Source organism: Propithecus coquereli, unplaced genomic scaffold (assembly GCF_000956105.1).
Source record: "Propithecus coquereli isolate 6110/MARCELLA unplaced genomic scaffold, Pcoq_1.0 Scaffold77, whole genome shotgun sequence".
Taxonomy (NCBI): Eukaryota; Metazoa; Chordata; class Mammalia; order Primates; family Indriidae; genus Propithecus; species Propithecus coquereli.
The window spans coordinates 8,671,563-8,684,799 of NW_012153840.1; the positions used below are offsets into that span (position 1 = coordinate 8,671,563).

General features: G+C 51.7%; 1 protein-coding gene across 1 annotated transcript in view; it reads right to left on the reverse strand.

Annotated features, from left to right (window-relative positions):
- CAMTA1 (calmodulin binding transcription activator 1) overlaps nucleotides 1-13,237 on the reverse strand; it is an 858,502-nt gene that overhangs the window by 547,116 nt on the left and 298,149 nt on the right. The window lies entirely within an intron of this gene.

Sequence of the window (13,237 nt, forward strand, 5' to 3'; positions counted from 1 at the left end):
GCAAGAAGGGTCAAGTTCCAGGAGTGCGAGCAAAGCCCCTGGGCGCAACAGTTGAAGACTTCCTCTCTCAGATTCTGAAGGAACAGCTTCTAGCTTAGCAAAAAGAAAAAAAGAAAACAAGCCCCAAACCCCCTCAGGCCTTCCCTTCACCCCTGGAGCCATAGCACTCAGGGAAAGTGGAATCGTCTGGGAATTCCCCTGACATCATGTCCCGCTGCTGGGGCAGCCCCGCCTGCAGGCTCAGCCACCAGTGTCCCCAGACTGCCCAGCCTCAAAGGAGCAGCAGAAGAGAAGAACGCAGACAGAGGAATTTCAAAACAGGTGCTGCAAGTTATGCGTCAGTTGGCTCTTCAGCTATTGGGCAAAACAAGATTTTTAAAGTATACTAAGTTCTAAGGATTACTTAGTTATTTTAATACAGCCAAATACTGCATGATCAATATGAATCCTTGTATTTTTAATGTGAATCATTATTCAAAATATGTCACTGCCCAATCAATATAAACGTTAAAACTCATCAATATTTAAATTTTTCCAATTGACATCTCATCATTCTATCCAGGAAAGAGCCTGGCAGATCACAAAATCCATTATTTAATCTTTCAAGTTTGCAGAGTTCAGAATTAAACACCACTCTGTGTCATTAGCTGCCTGCATAGAGGCCTGTGGCAGATCAAACTGGGGAGGGGGGCAGCAGGGGGATGGGAAAACCTGCACCAGGGCCACCCAGTCTGAGGTGGGCGCAGAAGATCGGCAGGCATTGGTCTAGAGTCTGTGCGGTCACTGGGCTTGGCGGCTTTGAGGCTCTGAGGAGGGCGGGTGGAGAACAGGGACCCGTGGGGCCTCTGGCTCATGACCTGGCTTCAGCCGAAGCCCAAATCCCTGAAGTTGGGTAACATATGAGACCCTCTAGGACCTCCCCCTCCCTCTTCAAGTCTCCTCTAACCCTATGCTCAGGTCCTGCTGAACCTCCCAGCGCCCTGTCACCCCAGGCCAGCACTCCTGTGTCTAGACCTTTGCAAAATTGTTTCCCTCCTGAAATGCCCTCTTCCCTTCCCCGCTTCCCATAAGTCTGGCTCATTCCTACTCCTCCTTGGAACCTCTGCTTACTTGTCACTTACTCCAGGAAGTGTTTCCTTAAGCATCTATGGATGGGTAAGTGGCCACCATGTATGCCACCCACCATGGACTCTGTGCTGGCCTTAAACGTAGGGTCCACCTGGCTATGTCACAATCACTCTGAGCTTCCGTGTTGCAGGAACTGGTCCTACCCACTCCTGTGTCCCCATCGCACAGCATGGTGCCTGGAACACAGGAGAGACTCGGGCAACACCTGATGAATGAATGAATGAAGGAACGGTCAGCCCCCTTTGGACCATGGGCCTTCTAGTGTCCCCAAGGCTGATGTGGAGAAGAGTGACCCAGGGGAGGGCGGTCGGACACTGATTTCACGCCTGGCTCAACGTTCTCCATGGGTGCCCTCCCCCATCTTAACATGGCCTGGAAGCAAAGGAACTGCTTCCTGGGCACTCGGGAGCAGGGGTGGCTTGGGGTGGAGAATGGAAGACAGAGGGGACTTTCCACTTCTTACAGATCGAACCTTCAGTCTGATGACAGAAGCAGGCTCAGGGCTCCGTGAGTGCTCACAGATAGGAGGACACAGCAGAGACAGCACTTAGAGCAGATTTAAGGGGACCAGGAAACTCCCCCCCAAAATCTCCTCCCCTTTCCCTTCCTGACTCCTATTGCTCTAGGCTTCCACCAATAAAAAGTTATTTCTTTAGCAATTGGAAATCTTTGTTCTCTAAGAGTTCACCACTCAATTGCACAGAAGCTGGGAAGGCAGACGTTAAATCTTCTCAGATAACAACGTCATTCACTCCATACACGCCCACGAAGTTCCACCTTGTTGCCAGCACCACGCTTCACCGTGGGGATTCAAGAATGAGACCCAGAGCCCCAAACTTCAGGAAATCTGCTTAACACTTACCGATGGCGAAGCCAGAAAAATCAGTCGACGGGGCTACTGGGTGTCCCGTATCTCAAACATAAAGTACTGAATAAATAACACGTCATCCCTCACGCAAGGACTTTACAGTGACGCGAGGGGCAGAGAGAATAAACGTCTATCGAACGAGCTGCCATTGCCCAGGTGCCATCCACGTGCCACACAAAATTCCCTCACAGAGGAACTGAATTGGACTGCGAGTGTGGAGAAAGGCATCCACGAGGGGGGGACATTTGATCCAGGCCCAGAGGCTGAGCGGAACGTTCCAGGCAGGGAATCTGCTCCAACAAGAGGGACCAAGCGCACGCAGGGAGGGGGCTGAGATCATCGCTAGTCCCAGTGGCTGCAGGGTAAGAATGCGACAGAGGACAGGTGTCTGGGAGAGAGCACATCCATCCCAGGCGGACGGAGAGAGCACAGAAAGCAACCAGGCCCCAGACCATGTTGCCAAGTGCGGACTCCAGACCCTGCTCTGGGCTCTCCCGCTTAATGGAGTCACCTGGTGGGACCCAGCTGACAGATGCAAAGGATGACAAGGCACCTGACAGGCCACCTGGTGACAGGACAATAGCTGTGAGGTGGGATGTCTGTGCCCCAGGGCCATCCTCATCTCTGGCCAAGACGCATCCCTGCAGATGAGAAGCCGTAAGGTGACCAGGGCTGGATATTCTCATGGCTCATCACTGAGTTCACCCCCTTGGGCTGACCCGATGAGACGCTTTCCCAGCAACGCTCACTGCCACCTCCCCCAGCTGCCCTTGGACTTGGACTGAACGCCACAGGCCTCTCCCACTGCAAGCCCTATGTTCTCACAGTGCCACCAAAGGGACCCAGCAGTGAATGGGCCAGACCCAGAAGGAGGCAGGCTGCAGAGGGGAGTGCCACTAAGGAGAATTTGGGGGCTATGGGAGTAACAGCAAGACTCTCCTGACAAGTTGGGGGCCAGAGGAGGTACCCCAAGGAAGGAACTGAGAGTGAGGATGGTGATCCGGGGTCAGCTGAGCCAAGGGCCTACCCAGGCTGGGCGCCCCAGGCTTATCTGGAGCAGAGGGGATATCACGTGGGCCTGGGCGAAGGCAGGCCATGGGGAAGGGCTCAGCACAGCCCAGCAAGGGCAGTGAGCGGCTATGGAGGGCTGGGACATGCAGTACCTAAGCATCCACAGTTGGGTGAACAGTGTCCCCCAAAAGATGCTGGAGTCCCACCCTAGTACACGTGCCTGGGACGTTTGGAAATGGGATCTTTGCAAATAACCAAGTTAAGATGAGTCATTAGGGTGGCCCTAGTCCAAGATGACTTGCGTCCTCATAAAACGGGGCCAGGGGACGGAGAGACAGACACGTTCCGAGGGAAGACACACCCGCATGCCCAGGAGCACCCAGGGGCACCAGAGCTCGGCCAGGCAAGAACTAGGCTCTCCTTCTCAGGCCACAGAAGGAACCAGATTTCTGGCCTCCAGAACTGTGAGACAAATTGCTATTGTCGAAGCCACCAGTTGTGGAAGCTCCTCATGGGAGCCCCAGGAAACTCATGAGGGTCCGCCCGCCACGAAGGCTGGCATGGCAGACAGGAGCCACACGTTCTGCACCTGCAGGCCGCATCTGGGGACTTGAGTTTCATCCCTGAAAGGCTAGAAGCCCACGGGGCTTTGATAGAAAAGTGACATGTGGAGAGACCTGCGCTTGTACAGAAGTGCCCTGGCTCCCGAGGGGAGAATGAGGGGCTGGGGTCGGGGCCACAGGACAGAAGAGCAGCTGGGCAGCACAGGGGCAGGCGCGGTGGAGGACAGCAGTGGGGTATGGGCTGAAGCGGGGTGCGGGAGCAGGTCTGGGGACCCCACACTCCAGAAGCCTTTGAGCTCCATCCTGCAGGAGAAACCCCAAGCTTCTCCCAGCCTCTCTCTGCAGACATTTACACAGTAAACGAGGGGAACTCTGAACCCACAGTGGGGGAAGCGGCCCGATGGCTCACCACTCCCGGCCCTCTGCGTACGTGCCCGCCACGCTGCTGCACAGATTCTGCAGGGCCTTGGAGTCAAATGTCCCCTAGAGCGCGCGCTGGCCTCCAGGCGCTCCCCTGCCAATCTGCACCCCTCTTCTTCCATTCGACCCCACGAGCTGTTTCCATTTCCCCCTACAGACTCCGAGCTGGGGGTGGGACTGTGTCTCGCTCACCCCGGGGTGCCTATGGCTGTGCACATGGAAGCCGGCACATCCCAGTAAACCTCAAGGGCAGGGGCGAGAGGCAGACAGGGAGGACGGGGAAAGTGGGAGCAGTTCCTGGCTTCTAGAAGGAAGAAGGAGGCAAGAGTGGAGGGAGGAAGACGAGGAATTAAACTCCTTTAGGGAAAGGGGGAGCATCCGCTTCCCCTTGGCCACTCTCAGAGCACAGAACGCTGCGTGGCTTTCCCCTGAGTGGCCTCGAGAGCTCTCTGCCCTGCAGGTGCCATTTCCAAGGGCCCTTCCCCAGAGCGATGGGGAGCCCGTGAGTGCCTGACGAGCCGGAGGAACCTGAGGAGAAGGTGACATCAGAGAGAGAACAACAGGCAGAAGCAGTGCCTTCCACAGAGCCCAGCCTCTCACCCTGACAGCCCCACAAGACTCGAGGACAGGGTCACCCCCAAGAGCGACCCAGCATTGACTCCGCAGCTCTCCCCTCTCCACTGTGGGCCACCCGCCAGCCTCAGTGCCAACAACCAGGCATAGGGAAGCCCCCCATCAGGGGCTGGGGACCTCCACCCCAGTGAGCAGAATGGAGGACAGTGCCTCGTTCCTCTTTCGAGAGACCCCTCAGGACTGACTTGACGTAACCTCTCAATAACCCTGCAGGGACACATCCACCAGTGCTTCTGAGACACCAGGGAAAAGTGAATTAGTGCCCAATTACCATGGCTCTCCTGTTAGGTGTGTTTCCACCCATGAACTATGCCCAGGACTATAGGAATTCTCCAGCTCTTTTATAACTGACCATTTCTTTGGGAGAATATACGGTTGTTCTCTAGCAACCAGAACATTCCATTTACTGGAACATCTAATTGCTGACCATGTTAGAGCTTAATTTAACCCAACCCATTCACCTACTGCATATCAGAAATCGTGGCTTATTTTTTATGACTCTCCACAGCACCTAGCAGAATGACCTGCTGGGCCCCCACTGGGGTCTTTAAATTAGATACATAACTCATGTTCTTTCCATTTAAGCCCAGTCCTAGGCCGGCCCCGGTGCAAAGCCAGGGTGACTCAGGGGCACAGAAATGTACTGTATTCAATTCTCCAGTCACTGTGCTGGACTCAGCTGCTCTTGGAAGATTTTTTTTCCTCCATTTGTGGGCACCAGGCCCTTAGGAGTCTCCCTGGATTCTCGAAACCACTGGCAGAATTGCTGGCTTTTCTCAGCTGCCAAAAGTGAGAGTTTCTGCAAAGCAAGCCTTGCCCTTGACACCTCTCCTGGAAGCAGATTCACTTTCTTTGAAAGATAATTTTATGAAATGCGTAATATTGTATCTCATACATTAATCAAAAGTGTGGCTTTCAGACTTTAACTCTATCCCTGGTAACAGCAGAGATGTAGCAAACGACGGAAACTGTATCACCTAAGAACAGACCAATTAAACCTCCTGGCCCACGTGGAGGATCTCAAACTATCACCGGATTGGGTCTTTTCTACTCCACAAAGGGAGGCAGCAAGGCCTGAGCATGGGCTTCGGGGTCTGTGGAGGACAGACCTCAAGATTTCCCCAGTGATGCCCATCTCCTGGTGCTCACACCCTTGCGTAGTCTCCTGCCCTTGAGTGTCAGCAGAGTGTGTGCTTTGCTTCTAGCAGACAGAACACAAGCAAGGTGATGGGACGGTGCTGCTGTGATTCATTTACACAGGCTGTAACTTCTGTCCTGCCGGCAGACTCTCCCCCGCTGGCTTTGATGACACAAGCAGCCATCTTGGAGGAGCCCACACATCTAGGAACTGGGGGCAGCCTCCACCAACAGCCAGTGGGGAACTGAATCCTGCCAACGACCACGTGAGTTTGGAATCACACCCCGCCTCAGTGGAGCCTTCCTGGGCCACAGTCCCAGCTGACTCCTCTACTGTGGCCTCCTGAGAGATGCTGAAGCAGGGGACACAGCTGAGTGGGGTTTGGATTCCTGACCCACAGAAACCGGGAGAGAATAAGTATGTGTTGTTTTAAGCCACTCGGTGTGCGATAATTTGTTATACAGCAACAGATGACTAATACCACATCAGACGGCTCTGGGTTCCGGTCCTCGGTGCACCGTTTGCTGCCTGTGTGCTCTTGAGCTACTTACTCAGTATTGTTAAGCCCCAGTTTCCTCATCTGCAAAATGGTGACAATAATCATAATCATACCTGTCCCAGAGGGTGGTTGTGGGGATAACACAAGACAATTGGTCAGGAGGGTTGAGCATTCTGCAACTCAGCTGTTCTCAACTAGGTTTCCGTCAGAGAGGTAAGCCCTGTCGCACCTGCAGCCCATCACGGTAAGAAACCAAACTCTCTCCTGTGCATCAGAAAGGTACTAGCGGCCGGACACGGTGGCTCACACCTATAAGCCTAGCACTTTGGGAGGCTGAAGCGGGAGGATTGCTTGAGCCCAGGAGTTTGAGACCAGCCTGGGCAATATAGTGAGACCTCATCTCTACAAAATTTTTTTTAAAAAGTTAGCTGGGCATAGTGGCATGTGCCTGTAGTGCCAGCTATTTAGGAGGCTGAGGCAGGAGAATCATATGAGCCCAGGAGTTTGAGGTTGCAATGAGCTATGATGATACCACTGCACTCTAGCCCTGGTGACAGAGTGAGACCCTGTCTCAAAAAAAAAAAAATGGTACTAGCTATGCACCATCCTTGGAAAAAAATGAGAAAAAGCCACACATCTTTTTCTGTATGGCTTCATTCTCTTACAGAACCCCAGGTAAGAAAGGCTGCAAGTAAGTACCCAGTTAATGGTAGCTACATCCTTTACTACTGTTGTGCATTACATCAGCTGCCCTGATTCTCTAGAGAAAATGTCTGATCTAGCATCAAGGGGCCTCTCCTAAGCCCCTTCCTTATGCTACAGAAACAGCTACCTACTCCATCCTCCAGTTAGCCCAGTAGACAGATCCCAGAGTAATTTAACAACAATAGTATTTCTTGCCAATAACAAGCATTTTTCCTGTACATTTTGGGCTCAGGGGTTCATCTATGTTAACTCTCTAGAACTCAATTTGGCAGGACAGATATAAAAATAAGTCCCCTGGCTGTTAACTGCCATCCTTTCCAGGAATTCTATTGGTTTTGGAAGGAAGAGGGCAGGGAGGCGAAGGGCCCTCGTGGTGTGTCTGGCATGGTCGGTGCTCTGGGTTCAGGCACGTTTGCATCTGAGAGGCTGGGCCAGCCCCTCTGCATCGTGTTCGTCTGGGGCCCGGCTCAGACAACAGCCGGACCAAAAGGTGGGGCTTCAGCAGTGCCGCAGTGGCTCTTGATTGGTTCTGGGGAGAGACTGCACCAAAGGAGGCATTTTAATGAAACAGATCAAGTGCTAGCGAGTCTTCAGAGAAAACAGAAAGCATTTAATCCTTTAATTTCTGAAATTTGAACTGACATCAGGGATCCTTGAAGAGCTCTGTGAAGTAAGGCGATCCCTGCTCTCCAGACCCGGCTGTGCACGCGCTGCGTGGGTATCTGGGAAACACAGAAGTTCATGGCTTAGCAAATTATTTCTCATTCCACACAAAGATAAACTCTGTTCATTACACATGCCACTCTGCTCTCCGGCATGAAAATCAGCGTCCGAAGTCAGCTCATCTGACAAACACGGCTGGTTATACAAACGGGTCTGCACTCAGGGCGTCCGAACGGCAGCCCCCGTTACGTTCCATCCCCTTCAGTCAAGGTCTCCTGCTCAGTCCCAGACACACAAACAGTCCCGGTGCCACCAATCCACACTCCCCACTTATGATGTTCAGTACGTGTTTGCAAAAGCAAACAAGGTGCTATTTATCCAACACACCGAAACACACATTTTTTAACAATGGAAAATTTCAAACAATGTGTAAAAACACAGTCATCATTTCTGACTCCAAAAACCCCTTCGAGTAGAATCAAAAGCATCAAAGCTCAGACGAAGTGGGATGCCAAGGATCTGAAGTCTCATTCTGACCAGGCTACTCCTGGCACTCTCCACTCTGGGAGCATCTCGTTCAGGCAGCACCCTCAGGTGACAGCAAGGACAGTAGAGGGATCCAGAAAATATCTTCACAAGAATCAGAGACAGTTGTAGCCATCAGCAGAGACAACCAGGAGCGTATGAGGATGTGAGTGACGGATGCTCTGAGACCTGAAACGCCCAAGTGAGTCAGCCCGTCGTCCAGGCTTGGAGGTAACGAAGTCTTTGTGAGCCAACACCTTGGCTGAAAATGCTGATTAAATTAGTCAGCCAAAGGCCTAGTGAGTCCCTAAGGGGCTGGGACACAGAGTAGAGAAGTTTTGTAGGAAGAACAAAAAGCCATGGAAGTTCAAGGGCCGTCTGAGCCGCAGGCCTGGTGAAGACAGCAGAGCAGTGGCGCAAAGGGCCTGGGGGGGACAAAAGGGAGGGTGTTGGCTCCTAGGAGGAGGGGGCTGCCACCCCAAGGCTAGGAGACTATAAACATGAGGGAGGAGGAGCTGGCTGCTGAGTGAAGATAAATTGGGGCTGAAATACGCTGACTTTTAAGTACAGTAGAAGTTCTCTTATGTGGTCTTCCTTCCTCAGCCACGGTGGGGAACCTGCAGCCTCCAGGCCACATGTGGCCTCCAGGTCCCCAAGTGCAGCCCCTCCACCAAATCCAAACTTCACAGAACAAATCCCTTTATTAAAAGGATTTGTTCTGTAAAATTTGAATTTAATCAAAAGGCCACATGTGGCCCCAGGGCTGCAGGTTCCCCATGAAGCCAGACACCCGAGGCCCATCCGCTGCTCAACAATAGGGGTATAGGCTGCCGTGCGCAAGGGTCAACTCTAGAGTGCTCCGAGAGCCAGGGAGGAGGGCCAGCTGGTAAATTTTCAGGGGGGTTTTGAGCCAAGTATGCTGTTTAACCATTGGTAACTTGAAATCAGCTGTGGCAGGGGTGTTTACACCATAGCAATTGGCATACGCCACGATTCAGCAATGCTTCTCCCCCACTGCTGGACATCGACCAGCACATGCAGCACAAGTAGTAATGATTCTCGGGGCTGCTGTGCACTTCTCACTCTGTCAGCTGAGTTTATTTGTCTCCAGAGAGTCAGTTATGTTTATTTCCAAACCTGCTTGTGCTGGCTGTACTGTTTATTATAATTTCATAAATAAATTAAACAGTATATACAATAATGAAACATGAGTATGAAAGAAACATGGTTGTTGTTTTTATGAAAACTAAGTCAAATATATAGAAAGATTCAATAAAAGTGAGTTGCTTAAAGAATGCTTTCAAATGATAGGGGATTGATTTAAGTATAAAATATTAGGGAGAGTCATAAAACTCTAGAAGGATTCTGTACTCTGATTGCTTCACAAGTGTCCGTAAGTTCCCCCTCCACTTTAAAGAAATCTAAATTAGAAGTTGTAGGCAAGGAATTACAAGGTGACCTGAGAGAAAAAGCTAGAACTCACCCACAAACCGCAGGCCCACACTAAGGAAAACCAAGAAAACCTGGCCCTACGCCAAAAGATTGCTAAGTCAATACCCATTTGTGTTTAAGGTTTTAAGTTAAAATTCTTAACCTATGTACCTATAATTATTATGATTCTCTACTTTGAGTGATTTTTTAAAATTAATTGATTAATGACTCAACCTAGCTGGGAAGGCGGTCAGGCACTGGCGGCCATCTGCCCCGAGGTGACGGCTGAGGCCTGGGAGAAGGCAAGGAGCGCAGATGGGAGGAAGCAGCAGAGGTCACAGGGAAAGAGGACTGCAGAGGCAGGAGGGTGTGATGGTGACCTTGTGTGTTACTTTCACCTGGCCCCGGGGTGCTCCTGGGATGTTTGATCAAGCATGATTCTGGGTGTGCCTCTGTGGTGCTTTGGATGGGATTAACATGTGAATTGGTGGACCAAGTGAAGCACGTGGCCCTCCTAGTGTGGGTGGGCACCTTAATCGAGGCCCGAATAGAACAAACAAGCTGCCCCTCCAGTGCGTAAGCAGGACTCCTTCCTGACTGCCTCGAGCAGGGGACATCGGCCCCCGAAGTCAGGCTGAGACGTTGCCTCTTCTTGAGTCTTGAGCCTGCTGGTTTTCAGCCTGGAACTTACATCATCAGCTCTCCTGGTTCTCGGGCTTCCAGACTCAGGCTGGAACCTCACCATCAGCTCTCCTGGCCTCCACCTTGCTGAGTGCAGATCCTGGGATTTGCCGACCTCCACGATCACGTGAGCCAATTTCTTATAAAACATCTCTTTGTATATGTATATGTATACACCCGCACGTGCGCACACACACACACACACACACACACACACACACACACGTGCACCCCATTGGCTCTGTTTCTCCGGAGAACCATGACTAACACAGAAGACATCTGGGACGTCGTGGTGGAGCCTTCCCTCCTGGCTTGTGTCACCATGGTCTGGGTCTCTGCAGCCCCCACTAGACGTGAACTCTGAGGGAAGATCAGAGCCTTGGCATGTGCTGGGTGCTCCGTAGAATCAGTGAAAGAGAACTTTGATAAAGGGTCAGTCTGTAAAGGGGGCGAGGACAGAGGGAGGTCCCCGCACTGGGCACATCAGCAGGTTACAGCGGTGGCGGGAGGAGCTGTAAGGAGCACGGATGAGCCCTGAAGAATCAGACACAGAGGCTGCGAACTGATGAGGAGAAAGGCCCTACAGCTGCAAGGCCACGGTTTCCTGTGTTTATTTCACTATTTCACCCTCCCAGACAGTCTTGGACCAAAAGCACAGAGAGAGAGATTCCAAGGTCAAAGTGGCTTCACTTGTGCCCGGCGTCTGGATGCACAAGTGCTCACTTCTCCTGTCTGTTTCATTTCTGAAGCATAAAATATATGGCTAAAGTGAGAGAATATCATTAAAGGTTAATTACGAGAAACTTAAAGGTTATTTTTGCATATCTCACCTCTTGGACAAAAGCCGCTTCCTCATTACCATGGTAGAATATAAATTAATCTGCAAAGCATTTCAAATGCCACAAACTCTTTAACTTTATTATGATGTTAAATACCATGAATAAATATGCGCTTCCCTGGTCTATCTGTGGAGGGTGGTCTTGCCTGAGACCCTCCTTCCTCTCTCTGTGCTCCTGGATGCTCTGACCTGAAGCCACTCTGGCCCCAAATCCTTTTCTCTAGACCACAGACTCAAGTACAGGCCACTCCTTTTCGAGGGGGCTGCATCTGGCCCCTCCATCCGAGTGTCTCTCCTCCCCTGCCACCCTGTCTGGCTAAAGGGGCTGCATGGACCCAAGGCCAAGGGCACACACACACACGGGAAGCCCAACCCCCACCCACACGCTGGTGCTCAGCCCACGCCAGCCACGATCCTCTGGCCCCAGGAGCTGTCTGGGTCCCTGGCCTCCCGTTGATCCAGCCTCTGTCTGTGGCTTCTGACAGAAAAGGATGATTCTGGCCTTAATAAAGTTAGACTGGGTTTCACTGAATAATTTATCTGCACACGTTGCATTTCAGAAAGTTGCTGCTTCTTATGCTGACGCTACGCTTTCCTGGGGTGAACCAGAAGCCCAGTGTGCAACGACCGGAAGAGACAGGGCCAGTGCACCCAAAAAGCGGGATGTGAAGCTTCCTGGCAAGGCTTCTACCCTTGGGGCAATGGGAGGAGCACGAGGAAAATGTGCCAACACACCCAACAAGGCAGCCCCAAAAAGCAAGAGGCCTGAACCCAAAGCGCCTCCACCCAGTGCCAGGAAGTGAGGTCTGGAAAGTGGAAGAAATAAACAAATGGGCCCTGTGACCAAAGCACTTTACTGTCTCCTGATCTGTATGGGAGAGGAGTGGGCAGAGAGCCCAGGAGACCTGGGTGCCCAAGAAATGTGAGCCAAGGAGCACAGCCCATCTCTGTGTGACTACAACCCTGCCCTTGTGTGTCAAGAACAGGACTGAACAGGAGGCTGTTGGCCCCAGAATGTGCTGCCACAAAGGGGGAGAGACAACAGAGCGGGAGGAGGATGCCCCAAAGCTTATCAAAAGCAGCCCACACCTGCTGGGCATCCGTGGGGAGAAGGATCCGGAACCCAAAGGGAGGTTCAATCTGGAGTCAGACCTGGGTTAGTGTTCCTCTCTGCCAATTCCCGACTGTGTAACCTTGGCAGTCATTTATTTCTTCATCTTCTGTCTGCAAAATGAGGAACAATAATCTCAATCTTCAGCAGTTAGAGTGGGGACAAACACGGTGACCGGGCCAGACTCTTTGAGGAGCGTAAGAGAACTAATCGAAAGATGGATATCATTAAAGTTATCTACAGGAATCTTGGGAGACAAAGCAGAAAGTCAGCCCCTGCCTCTAAGAGACAGACAGTCCCACATCCTGACGGGAAGAGAATGGGTTCGAATGAAGCCAGATGTGAGAGACGACCAAAGAGGACAGCCCAGCAGCCAACAGCTCGTCGCAGTGGCCTGCTGCCAATGCACCTGCTGCTGAGTCGTACAGACGCCCCAGCAACCCACACAGCCCCCCTGTGCGCTCCAGGTAAGGGGTTAATAAGATACAAACCCCCACTTCCCAATAGAGAGATGCCGACACACAGACTGAAAACATAGCTACGCAACGATCATAGCAACCAGAACCATCTATGAGTTGCACTCCTGCCCCACATATTAATATTATCTCATTTGGTCTTTACAATAGCCCTGGGAGATAAGTATTCATAAGCCTGTTTTACAGGGAAAAAAACTGGAGCCCAGAGAGATGACACGACTTGTCCACTGTTCACCCATCATCATGTCCAACACCACTGTCTTCACTCACAGGTGGCAGAGTGAAGGTGGGTCCAGGTCTGTGTGTCTCCAAAGCCCACACTCTGAAAATCCCACTAGACTGCCTGCTTGGGAAAGTCTCGGAGGTTTTCTTCTCAATAGAAATTTCTGTAAAACCAGGAACAATGAAGCCGGGGCAATGGTAGACATGGGAGGCAGAATAACAGCCCCCCCAAGATGTCCATGCCCTAATCCCTGGAACCTGTGGATTAAGGTTGGTAATCAGCTGACCCTGAGATGGGGAGATGACTCTGGATTACCCGGCTGGG